We start from the raw sequence: 13643 nt of genomic DNA, 5'->3' as shown, positions 1-13643 counted from the left end.
GTGGGACGGGGATGCCCAGACGTGGGTTCCGTGCTCTCCATGCCACTGGAATCAAGCTATCCTGGCTGAAGAGGGGGGAAACCCCTAAACCGGACCTAGGATGCTTGGTTCCCGTCCAGGGAGGACCTGGCTTGGCAGTTCGGGCTGGACTGTTCCCATGAGGCACAGGGTCAAGACTGATTTGCATATGGCTGGGTTAAAACTGGAATGGCACGGTGAGCAAAAAAACGATGGATTTAGGCCCAGATCTCTGTACTGGGGTGAATCAAGTGTTGTTTTTGCATTAGACAACCACCACAGGCACGCAGGAGAAAAGGAGCAGAGCGACAGGATAGAGGACTCGTACCACCACAAGATGTGCGCACCCAGAGACACCAGACAGCCATTAAGCCAGACCAACGTCCCTGGAAACAGCCCAATGGGAGAACCAAATGTAATCCACAGCTAGAGTGAACTGCGTCTCTCTCCAAAGCTTCCCAGTGCGAGCGTCCAGTCCTGAAGCCAGACCGACGTCCCTGGAGACAGCCCAATGGGAGAACCAAATGTAAGCCGTAGCCAGCGCGAACCGCATCTCTCTCTAACGCTTCCCAGCATGACCGTCCAGTCCCAAGCATCGGCAGTCCAAGTCGGATGGCATCCCTGCTTCTCACCGCAGATGCCATGGGTGAAGAACAGCCTCAGCAAGATGAAGACATGGGCTGCGAAGTCCCTCCAGTCCTCCTCACTCCCCGAGGTCACATAAAGCCAGAGATTGACGCCTGTTTGCCCAACTGATAGAAAATACCTATGTTCATCATCCAGGTGCATCATCACCAAGGAGCATCGCACCACCAGAGTGGATACCCACACTCCAGACAACCGGAGTTCAACGAGGCGACCAGGAACCTCCTGTGTGCCCCTGTCACCCTGAAGCCTGCCGAAGTAGAGCATACCTGACAATTGTAATATCCACCCTTGGGGTTACACAAGACTTGGCCATGGCCCTGTTGGGAGTTCCGTAGCGATCCCTAAGCACGGCCTATGCAAAGGCCCGCACAGCCCACGCGGTCATGTGGCAATCCAGGGCCAAGGGCCTCGACGGAGTTCCTGTGAGAGGGGAATCTGAATAGGAGAGATGCATTTGCAGCAGCTCCACAACAGGCACGGGAAGTGTGGAGGTCACAGTCGAAGACTGGTCACCCAAAGACCATCAGATGAAGACACAGAACCTGAGTCCTGATGGCGAGAACATCTACACGGAGACACCACCCTCTGCGGCTACATGAGCGACTTAACTGTGAGTCCTGTTGGCAGTTTCTCAGAGACGCCTTCTCACGGCTTACACAAACCCCCACAGTCCACACGGTCCCATGGCAGTCCGGCACGAAGGCCCTCCAGGAGGATCCAGTGAAAGAGGAGTCCAGGCGAGAGAGGCAAGTCTGAAGTTGCTCGGCTGTCAGGAGCGAGGAATACCATTAAGCACGTCGCCTCCAAGGAAAGGCCTTACACACCGAAATCATCTCCACAGCTGTAGGTTTGTTATCCACCGGAAACTGAGTGCCTGAGAGATCTCCAGATTGCACTCCACCACCGCTCCAGTGGAACCAATACTTGAATTGTGTACATAGACTCCAACACCGCGAAGCCAGGCCAGTCTGAAGTACATTGCCAAGGTGGACTAAAGCATCCTGACCATGTGGTCCGAAGCTCCAGCGCTTCCTGGCTGACTGCCTGAGGAGACTCATTTGGTGCTAAGTGTTGTTTATTTGTTTTCTTACAGGTTGGAATTTTGTTTGGTTCTTTTCATTAAAGCTTGGGAGGGATGTAGTGTCTGGCTGGACACGTTCTAGTGTTCTGCCTGCTGTACCCCACACTGTACACCCACCCACCACAGGCATCAACGGTCAGGTGAACCTACAAATAAAAGGGGCCGGGCGCACGTGCCCTGGGCCAGTTCTAGTATCTCACTACTGTGTCCGTGTGATTTATTGAGCAGCATGTGGGCCTAGGGCCCCCGACTTTACAGCACGTACAAAAGCACTCTTTTGCACATATTTCCTAATTGCAAGTGCTATACACATTAGATTAAAGATTATCAAATGCAGATTCTGTTTTTAGGAATCCTTAAAAAATATAGATTCCTTATTTTGCCTGTTCTTTGTGCAAAATTCAGAAATTAATCCTTAAACCACTTCTGTACATCTCAGATGGTATTTCTAACAGTCACAAATCAATTTGCACCCATTTACCGACTCTTAATGCTTTTGAACATCAGGGCCTAGGTCTCAAGATAGAAGGCTCTGTCCCTTATTTTGTGTAAGGGTTTCTTAACTATGTCAACAATTGGATTGTTTAATACAGTGGGTTCACTTCCATTCTGAATTTCGCATTTTCTAGAGGCGACCTCTATTTGATTTTTGATCAAAAAGAGATGGAGGATATGGTGTAGGCCTGAGTTATCACATTTGGTGAACCTGGTCTTTGAATCACTGCAGGAGTCCCAAACCTAAACATGCTATCGATTACTAGAGGTACTTGAACTATTTGTGGCCCTTCTTGGGCTAGCTCCAATGTTTTCCTCCTTCCTGTAATTTCTAGCTAGAAAGACAAAAGGTATCTGTCGGTTTCGCAAAACAAAATCGGGGGAAAATGTCAGTCAAGATACCAGGAGAAATGGAGGAGGTGGGAAAATACTTTAGACTGTTCAACAATCTTCTCCATACTATCTGGCCATTTATTACAACAAATGTAAAAAATGCTAATTATGATTGAATTCAAATTTAGGGTGTGAAAGGCTGAAAGGTGTTTAAAGAGATGGAGGTGCATGCAGCATGTCCGAAACGGCCAATGACAAACTGTAAATCTCAACTCTTCCTTCCTCTGCCATTACTTTCTACCTTACCCTTCCCCGATTACAATATTTGCATTGCAACAAAGTGGAATAAGACTGCTCATGTGAAAGCCATCCCCTCTTTCTTCTGTGAAGTGCTTGCTTTTGATGTGGGTGTGTCTGTTCAGGCATGCTTTTGTTCACATAATATTGTCTTTGCAAGGAAGTCTAGGTACCTCATCATAAAGACGCTTGTAATGCTAGCCAGAACCTCAAAAACTGATATTGCTATAAATAGGAGTTTGTGATGTATGGACCCAACACCTTTGCTGGTGAGGGAGATAAAACACCCCCTTCTATTTGCTTGAGTCATATTTGCGAATACAACAAAAACATATAAAGATCTTTTAAGGTCTCCTATGATTTTCAGTGTGGACCACTGGCACGCTCACTCCACTCACCTCTCTTCCCCATGCCCCACATCTCCCCTCACTACTCGAGCCTACACTGCAGTACAAGCAAGCACCAGTGAGATTTCACAATTGCTTATATTCCTGAGACACTTGACTGCTCTCCCAATTTCAGCATGTCAAGGCTTCTTTGATCTTCATCCGTGTTAGGTAGGGGCAGACTGCAGGAGTAATAGTGGTGACAGCAGAAAACAACAGCAGACAGTGATTGCTGCCAAAGACCCCAGTTGATTTTCCTTTGTGATGGCTCAGGGTTATGATAGTAAACGCACATTGTGGATGATTTTGGAGTGCAAGGGCCAGACATGCAACATAGCTGCTGTGGCTCCTGTCTCTGTCTAGCTCCAAACTCACTCACAAATGTTTCCTAGGAGTATGAAAGAGCCAATGGCTTGCCCTTCTAAATGCATGGGAATGGAACTATTGAACACACTGGGTCCAATTTATATGATAATATACTTAAGAAGAACAGAAAAATAGGGTAAAATGTAATAAGTTATTTGACACCCAAACAACAAAAATCCAGTTAGTAGAACCAGAGATAAGCAAATTCAACGTTCTAAGGTAAGTATAGCTCCTCCAAGCAAAAAATGCCAATTGAGTTTATCTGTCACACTGGACTGGGACAAAATCCCAAGTTCAGCCCGACTGCAATGGAATTTCACGACAGATACAGGGACTAGGTTATTCCGGCTGAAAAAGTAACCTTCTAAAATCCAGCGTGAAGAATATCGAATTTGCGGTGGAGGAGGGCCCGAGGAGCAGGGATAGCTTTATGGATGGTCATTGCAGTAGTGCAAACAGTAGGCATGGCATCGTGAACGGTTGTCACTATAGCATGAAGATCCTGTTGGGCAGCATGGATGGTCACTGCTGGAGATACGCGTTGTCGGTCACCCTGGGTTGGCAAAGCTGTAGCGCGAAGTGCACATTTCATGTTGCTGGTCATCACTGTTGGTTGCTGTTGCAAAAAATTCAGGTCCACCCACTGGAATTTCGCGATGGCAGTCAGTGCGGGCCATGAGAAAACAAAATCACAAGTTCAGGCCAACCACTATGGAGTGTGGGACGGGTACAGGGACCAGGTTAGTCCTGCTAAAAAAGTGACCTTCTAAAGTCCATCAGGAAGAGTCCAGTGGAAGAGGACGCAATGAGCAGGGTGAGCATTGTGGATGCTCATCGCTGTAACGTGAAGAGCAGGCCAGGCAGCATGGTTGGTCTTTGCTGGAGATTTGTGATGGTGATCACCGGGGGGCTTTCAGTGCTGTAACTTGAAGTGCAGATCTTCCATAGAAGGTTGTTGCTGGTGGCTGCTGTAGCTTGAAGAATTGGGTTCACCAGAGCTTCATATTGGTGCTCAGTGCAGGAGGCAATATCTTAGCGTCAACTGGCCCGTTCAGGGTCGCAAAGAGCCAAAAACTTCAGGATTTCTCCTTTTCTTCAAGGAGGAACTCAACTGATGCCACACCAAGGGTCCAGGACCTGGAAGGCATCTCTTGGGGATCAGGAGCTCACTCCAGCAGAGGCCTGCAGGGCTCAGGCAGACCCAGATGCAGGTCCAGGCAGGCCCAGTTGCACCATGTCAGCTGATAGTTGCAGAGAGGACTTTGGAGCTTGTTGTCACTGTAACTTACAACAGGAGGTCAGTCGGCAGACCCTTGGAGTCTCTTCAGTCTGGGATGAAGGGTGCAGGTCTAATCTTCTTTCCCAGTAAGCATGGCAGGCCTCAAGCAGCAGGGCAGCTGAAAGTCCTTCTTTTCTAGGATCCACAGGTCCAGGAGTGCACTGAAGAGTGGTTCTGAGGAGGCCCTTTTTTATACCTGACACCTACTTTGAAGTGGAAGTAACCTCTGCAGGCTTCCCCCTACAGAGGTGTCTGGAATGTCCTGCCTCCCTGCCCTGCTTTGGATCTCCCATCAGTGGGTGGTCTTTTGGCACCAATAAGTCAGAAATTGATGTAAAGATGTTAACATGGATGTTGCCTTTTGCAGACTAATGCATACATTTTCAACATGATTTCATAAAGTCGGTATTTTGTGTTGAGATTATCACACTTTAGAGCAACACAGTCACCCCAAACCAATGAAAAAGCTGGTGAGAATTTTACCAAAGGTCTCAGAATATAGAATATGCACAATCAGAAACATCAGGATAGAACATAATGCAATGTAAGGTGGAGTTGTAGAGCGTTGCTTGGCTACTGTGGAGGTATCCTGATTATCATAATGTACATCATATTCTGATTTATACTGTAAGCGCTTAAAGTCTTTTGTTATGGCCTTGCTTGACTGCGCAGCTGTAGCCAAACAATTATGGGAGCATCACCAGATTGGGGCTTTGGCTCCTCCCACATGTTGGGAACTAGGAGTACATGTTTTGATAGGACAAAAGTTGTGTGCTTTCACTAAAAAAGTACTTGACCTCCACACAGCTGCATTCTTTTTGACTAATCAGCCACATGCCTGAGCTTGAACTTTGAGGAGTGCATATATTGAAATGCTATTAAAGTGTCTTAGAAAACTAGATAATTGATGGTGTTTTTCTCTGATAGCCGCACAAATAGGAGTAGGGCTGTCATAAGACTAAATGGATTTTTCAGTCTGGATTGACAGTGCAACTGTCAAAATAGCTGTTAACCTATACCAATGTTATTCTACAGGCCTTTGCTTCAGTAAAAAACCATATCGATTCCTATGCTATCTACTTTTAACACTACAAATGACCATGCAGCATTCCTTTAAAGCCATATCCATTTGGCATTGCCAATGCTCGTTCATACTTAGGGTTTTTTCTAGAGTGTACATCATCATTCTCAAACCCCATCAAATGTAGAAAAGCAAAGCCTTCAATCGTCTCCCATGTCTCCTTTTAGCACTGCCCGGACTACTCGTTTCTGCCTATGAGGAGCCTTATCAGAGGGGCCGCACTTCCTGAGGATGAGCCAAGCGCCTATTTTTTTTTCCTTTCGGCGATGTCTACATTTTGTGTATATATTTCGGGATTTCTCCTAGTTACTGCTTGAAATTCAAACAGCTAGTTTGAAACCATGAGCAGAAATTGGAAATTGCCTCCCTCTGATTTCAAATTGTTTGGTCTTAAATGTAAGCATTGACTCAGGGAAATTTGCAATTGCATGTAGTTACTGGGGCAGATCACAACACATTTTTGACAGGCGCTAATTCCTAAATACCTTTTACGACTATGTTATGAAAACAGGATTCTGGTGGTGGTAAGGTGAGGTAAACATTTGTACATATTTGTTGTGGGGTGTTTTGCTGTGATAGGGATGTATTCTCTTGTTTTTTTAATCTGCCTTTTTGTGCTGCATTACTGCACTGTGATGTGACTGTCTTGGACTGCAGTAGTTGTCTTGCATTCCATATTGACTGGTTTGTTGTGAAGTATCATGTTATTTTTTATATGTGTTGCTATGTGGCTTTGTGTATGCTATTGTGTTATGTTCTGTTTTTTATTTTAGATTTATCAACACATGTTGTTGTATTTCCACCCTTACGCAGCACATTACTCGAACGTTCCCTAGGCACGCAACCATTTACCTCTTCTTATGGTGGTAAAATAGCACTGCTCCCACTCTTGAGCTACTCAAGACACCAGTCAGCCGAAATTTGTGGCAGATAATGAGTCCCATTTCAGCCATAATGCCCCTCAAAAGCAGAAAACAGGCACTCGGTGTTGCGCTCAGACAGTGCAGCTCTTCATTATTCAGTCCCACATTTCTTCCCTCTGTGCACCTTTCATATCATGGGAGGCGCAAATATTACATTCTGCTGGGAACAAGGGAGCACATTTTAGCAAACCGAGAGCAATCAGGACCAACGAGGACGAACGAGATGGAAAAAGGTTTGAGCGATAACACAGCACTTCCTCTGCATCCAGAAGCGATGGCTGTGTCCTGATGACCTGCTACTGGCGACAGTACTGAAAGCCGAGGGGCAGAGCAGAAACTGTAATGCCTTCATAGCGAGAGGGAGAGCCGGCGCCAGGGTGACTTGTACATATTCGACACTATATGCATGCTCCTTAGAATATTATCTAATGCCAGCTGTGCAAGTGTAAATAAACAATTATACGCTCAGTGATCATATGCAGGGCACCATTGTGATATCTGCATTTAAGTAGGAGATGCACGAACACACGCTGATGAATGAACTCATGTCAGTATAGTTACCAGGGCTAGGGGCGGTGCAGTGGCACCGGGGCCCAGAGAGGGGAATGGGGATCAGTCTGCCCTGCACCAGCGAAAAAAATGCGGGGAGCCTACCTGTTTAGATTTGTTTTGTTTTTTAACACAGATCATGCCTGGGTCATGAATCTGTGTTTATTCTTCAGGAAAGGTTCAAGGGAGAGGGGTGCAGAGCGAGTTGCGCATATGGAACAAAAAATGAAGAACGAGGAATGTGTTAATAGAAAAGGATCTGGTGAAAGAACCGGAAGGTGGAGGGGAAACCATGACAGAGTGAGAGAAAGGAACAAAGACGTACGGAAAAAGGAGAAAAAGATCCCTATAACGGGTGTCAAAACGACTCCTGGGGATAGTAGCACCCACGCGCACTGGACTATGCGGTTGAAAGGGTATTGTCAGTAAGAATATGCCTGTGTGAAAGGGTTTTGTTGTTAGGGACCAGAGACATGCTATTATCTTGTTTTGGCAAAACCAAAGGGGATGATGGACGGAGTGTTGAACATTGCAAGCACTCGCCCCCAGTCAACTGATCTGGGTTTAATGCATCATCATTCTTTAGCTCACTCTGCCAACCCAGTTCAGACATGGTCATATGAAAACGATTTTTCCAGCTAGCAATCCCTTTTTGGATCACATAAGAGGGTGGCACAGATATATAGATGACGTGCTGATTGTTTGGAGGGGTAGTAGAGCCTCTGCGGAGACATGTCTAACCTAGCTGAATGAAAGAAATCAGTTCCTTTTCTTTACGGGCTCGATAACTAACTACACCCTTCCTTTTCTTGATCTAAATATCAAAGCAGAGGGGGGTACTCTAACTAGTAGTGTCTTCCATAAAGAAACGGATAGAAACAATCTACTATCCTTTCGTAGTTTCCATCCTCGCTCACTGAAGGAAAATCTGCCCTATGGGCAATTTCTGCGTTTACGTAGAAACTGTACGAATATCTCTGACTATAAGGAAGAAGCAGAGTACCTCAGTTTAAAACTTAGGAATAGAGATTACCCGGAAAGTGTGATTAAGAAAGCACAGAAGAGAGCTAGGAACTGTGACAGGGAATCTCTTTTGGAAACTAATGTAAGAGAGACACAAGACAGAAGTATATGTGTTACAACATATAATACAATTTCGAACCATCTAAAAAGAATTGTACAGAAGAAATGGCGGATTCTGAATACAAATGGATTGAACCAACCCACTCCCTTGTTCTCTTTTAAAAAAAGTGCGAGTATCAAGGACAAGATTGTGAACACACGTCCGAGGTCACCAAGGGACCGAGGTAATACTGTAATTTGTAATCAATTGTTACCCCCTGTGGTAGGACATTATTCTTGTGGATACTGCAGAGCGTGTCCCGGGTCTATGAATGGAAAGAATATAGACCTGGGCCTTGATCACCCCTGGGAGTTGCGTCAACACTCCACATGTAACACAGATAAGGTTATTTACCTACTCAGATGTCCGTGCGATATGCAATACGTGGGCATGACCACTCGGAAGGTCAAAACCCGCGTATTGGAGCATATGAGCACTATACGTTGTGGAAAAACCAATACAAAATTGACCGCCCATTTCCATGAATTGAAACACAATGAAAACGAACTGAGGTGGATTGTGTTAGATAAACCATTTATTCCTCCTAATGTGTGTGATATTTCGAGTTTTTTGCTAATGAGAGAACAAAGATGTGTGGCAAGACTTAAGAGTAATGTCAGGGGTTTGAACGATGACATACCTTGGTTCCAACTACATGGGACTATGAAGAAATAAATGATACTCGTTAATACAAAAGATGCTAGGTGTCCTAGTTTGCCACAAAGAACAGAATAGTTCTTGTAATGATACTCTATAGATCACATTTAGGTGATTTGGGACAGCTCTCTGTTTCCTTCTAAGGGTAATTTGTCCAACAGATCATTGTTGCAAAAATAGGGTTATTTAATATACCCGCTTTTTTACCCTTATATGAAGTGTACAGAACTATTGCATCTATACTCTTGAATAGTTACGTGGTTATTGCCCTGCCATGTATTGAAGACCCTGATGTTTGCACTGGTGACACTCTGAGAAATGGCCGCCACTCTAGCTGGGTAATTGCAGTGGGGATATAAGGGTCGTTACCTTCCCTGAATACCCCATAATCATAATTTTAATCCTGCCAGAGGTTGACATTAAATAAAGAATTATTGTTTAACACCTAGGCAGTTTTATTAATATACCTGCACCTCTCTTGGTCCCGTTTTTCCAGGAGTAAAATGTATTTTCCTTTATGTTTTGAGTAAACACTTTTGTGTTTTTTGTCTTTCTTTACTACACTCTACCCTCACTACTGTCCTTCATCTTGCAAAAAATTGCGCTCCATCCAGTGTGTTGGTCTGCACCTGGGTGTATGATGCGGCCCAATGATGAAGCATGACACTACCAAGTGTGTGAGGGCAGTATTAAAAATTATTTTGATTTTCCCGTTCTCACTTTCTAGTATTACTGTGAGAAGTTGGCCTGGTATATGCTGTTCACTAGTTCTAGTGACCACCTTGTACCATGCCAAGCAACCCTTATGGTGTGGTTGTAAGTCAACCTTTTTGGACTAGCTGCCCTAGTGGTAGCGTAGGCTAAGCAGTCTTTGAGGCTAAACTCGTGATGCGTGTTAAGCAAGCTGTTTTACCAATAGTAACCCCCTTTTATACCAATGAAAGGACACCACACAGATATATATTCAAAATATATATGTATTTATTTCTCAAAGTAACCCCTAGTCTCTTTATGAGCACAGGAGCACAAATCGTCAAACAAGATTATCACAGAATACACAGAAGTTGCACTTTATATGGATAGGCCCTGGTGGCCACTCGAACCATATACTAAAATAGTGGTATAAGTACCACGAACAGAAAAGGGAAAAGGCCTAGGGCCTCTAGAATCGCTGGGCCTACAAGGAGCTAACTTCAGTTAGTGACCAGGAGGTCCACGGGTGGCGTGTGCAGAGCAAATAGTCACACGCGTGCTCCCATAGGTTTCAATGGGTGCGTAAAAAGTACAAAGTTACTGCAAAAGGAATCTTCTGGATGACCTAGGAACTTAAGATTTGGAACACAGGCACTAGAGATGTAATACTACACTTGGGCACAGGAGTGCCAGCTTTACCTCACCCACAGGAAGCGGGTGCATAGGCCTCGAAGTGCGTCGGGTTTCTTCTATCTGTTCCGTGGGGCCTGTAGACAAAAGTGCTGCAGGCGGTCGGTCGGGAAGAGATGCAGTGGATCCAAGAGTGGATCGGAGATGTTGAAGACCTGTAAGCAGAGGGGACAGTGTTCACAGTCACTAGCCAGTGACCAGCGTGGCACCAGGTGGGTACCAGGCGATGTCGGGTGCAAACAGGAAGGAAGGTGTAGCTTGACTCTGCAGCCACGTGGTCTCTGAAGGTCGACGACGTCCAGGAGTCGAGTCACGAGCTGTCCCACGCAGGCTCTCGCTGTCGGCGGTGTCGGCGACTTGATCGAAGCAAACAAGCCTTGGCAAAAGCAATTGTTGTAGGCAAGGAGTTTAAGCTGATGGTTCTGACCAGCAAGGTCAGAGGAACTGCTCCTTTGGAGGGGAGCAAGGGCCAGTCTGGAGCAACCAGACCAGCGGTGTTTGTCGTAGATTTCGTCGCCAAGATGGCCACTAGCCAGCGGGCCAGCAACCGGTTAGGCGCGTCGAGTGGCAAAATGCAGAAGGGCCCCACGCAGATCGTGGAGATGCTGGAGGGCTCACCTTTGGTGCAGATGCTGCTCGAGGGTTGGGCTTCTCAGGACCCAAAGCACAACTTGGAGGGAGCCTCGGTTGTTGCACTGGTCAGCTTGTCGTAGTCGTTTCAAGATGGCTGGCTCCACGTGTCTCGGTGCCTCCACGGGTCTCCTCTTTGCAGGGACTGTGGATCGGGCGGTGAGAGGTCTGGAGGTCTAGGTCTTGTCAGTCTCTGGGCTCGGGCTCCGGCGGGAGGCGGCGGCAAAGCAGACGTTGATTCGCTGGATGGTGCTTGCGTTAGCAAGGTGGTCACTCCCTGACCACAGGGGAGATTTTCTTCAGTCTTCTGTGCAGCAGAATGTCGAAGTTCCCGTCTTCTTCTTAGTTTCAAGTTGATTCCAGGATGTCTGAAGTCTTAGGACACAGCTCCTACCTTTAAGCGGATTCTAGGGGCCGGACTACCTGCTAGGTCCCTCCCTATGGGTGGGACCAGGAAGGGGGGTGGTTACACCCCCAATCCTTTGTCCAGCTCGCCCCAGGCCCGGGACTGGTGTGCCCCAGGACCGGTTTGAACTGGCATATGCACCGAGGCTCCTTGTGAGCCACAGGCATGTCTGGTTTCTTTCAAGCCCTACCTGACCAATACACAAAATCCTGTCTGGGGTGGTGCACGCACCTCCCCTGGCAGGAAACCCTTTGTCCACACCTCCCAAGCTGGAAGGACTCCCAGCAGCAGGAGGGCAGACTTGTGTCTGTGGTGGCAGCATCCATTTTGTGGAGCTGAGGCTATGTCTGATTTTACCCGGGTTTCAGGTACTGTACATGTCGTGTCCCTCTAGAAGGGTGGAATGCTAACCCCGTCGCCAGAATTGGCGAGGGGTTAGTATTCCAATTCGTATGACACCTTACTCGACATGTTTTGATAAAGCCAAACCAAAGATAGCATTTAACCGCGAGGTTCATAATGCACTTACGAGTATATGGTATGACGATATCTGGAAACAGTAGAAGGAAGCTGTTCCGACCACTGCAGACAGGCTCAGCTCATGCCAGAGCACCATCTCACATGGAACCAAGCACTCTGCCTTCAGGATTGTTAAGGCCTGCCATAGGAGTGACTCATAGGTTACCAGGTGTCCCATTTAAGGTTAGGTATAGGTATACTACACCTAAGTAAGAGGTGATTACACCAACTTACCCCAGCTGAGTGATCAGCCAGTTGTGTCAAATTGTTAGGCCAAGCCTGGGGTGGCATAATACATGCTGCAGCCCTTGGCAGGCCTTGGGTACACCAATGCCCTGGGTACCTAGTGTACACTGGTACAGGGGCTGACAGGGTGATCCACTTCCAATTGGTTATGCACCTAGGGTGCATAGTTTTAATTTAGTAGAGAGAACAGCAGGCTGGGGGTCTGATTGGCAGGCCCACAGCCTCAATATGTCAAAAACCAGTGAAGCAAAAAGCAAAAATTTGGGGTGACCATAGGATAGCAGACCCTACTCTCCTACACAACCCCCCCCCAAACGCTGGGACATTAAACTAGCCTTGACCAGTCTCGTCTTCATGTCCTAAGTGGAAGTACCTGGAGAGACCATCTGCATTCCCATGGTCAGTACCTGGCCGGTGCTCCACTGTAAAGTCCATCCCCTGTAGGGAAATGGACCACCTAAGCAGTTTGGGGTTTTCACCCTTCATCTGATTTAGCCACAAGAGGGGCTTATGGTCGGTCTGAATCTTGAAGTGAGTGCCAAACAAGTATGGCCTCAGCTTCTTCAGGGCCCACACCACAGCAAAGGCCTCCCTCTCAATAGCTGACCAATTCTTCTCTCTGGGGGTCAACCTTCTGCTAATAAAAGCAATGGGTTGGTCTTGACCATCTACATTAAGTTGTGACAGCACAGCTCCCACACCCAACTCAGAAGCATCTGTTTGGACAATAAACTCTTTGGAGTAGTCAGGACTTTTCAGGATAGGTGCAGAGCACATGGCCTCCTTCAGGTCATCAAATGCCTTTTGACAGCTTACTGTCCACTGAACCTTTTTGGGCATCTTCTTGGATGTCAGATCATTAAGAGGAGTCACAATGGACCCATAGTTCTTAACAAACTTCCTGTAGTACCCAGTCAAGCCCAAGAAAGCTCGAACTTGAGTCTGGGTGGTTGGAGGGGACCAGTCCTTGATGGATTGTATCTTACTCTCCAGTGGTTGAACTTGGCCTCCACCTACAAGGTGGCCCAAATATACAACCTTACTCTGCCCTATCTGGCACTTAGTAGCCTTGATAGTGAGGCCTGCCCTTTGCAGAGCCTCAAGAGCCTTCTTCAGGTGGATCAGGTGATCCTCCCAGGTGGAGCTAAAGACAGCAATGTCATCCAGATATGCTGCGCAAAAGTCATCCAACCCAGTAAGGACTTGGTTCACCAGCCTTTGGA

The sequence above is a fragment of the Triturus cristatus genome, chromosome 3_1 (genome assembly GCF_964204655.1).
Source record: "Triturus cristatus chromosome 3_1, aTriCri1.1, whole genome shotgun sequence".
Classification (NCBI taxonomy): Eukaryota; Metazoa; Chordata; class Amphibia; order Caudata; family Salamandridae; genus Triturus; species Triturus cristatus.
The sequence above is the reverse complement of the archived record's forward strand: the minus strand, read 5'-3'. Positions refer to the sequence as shown.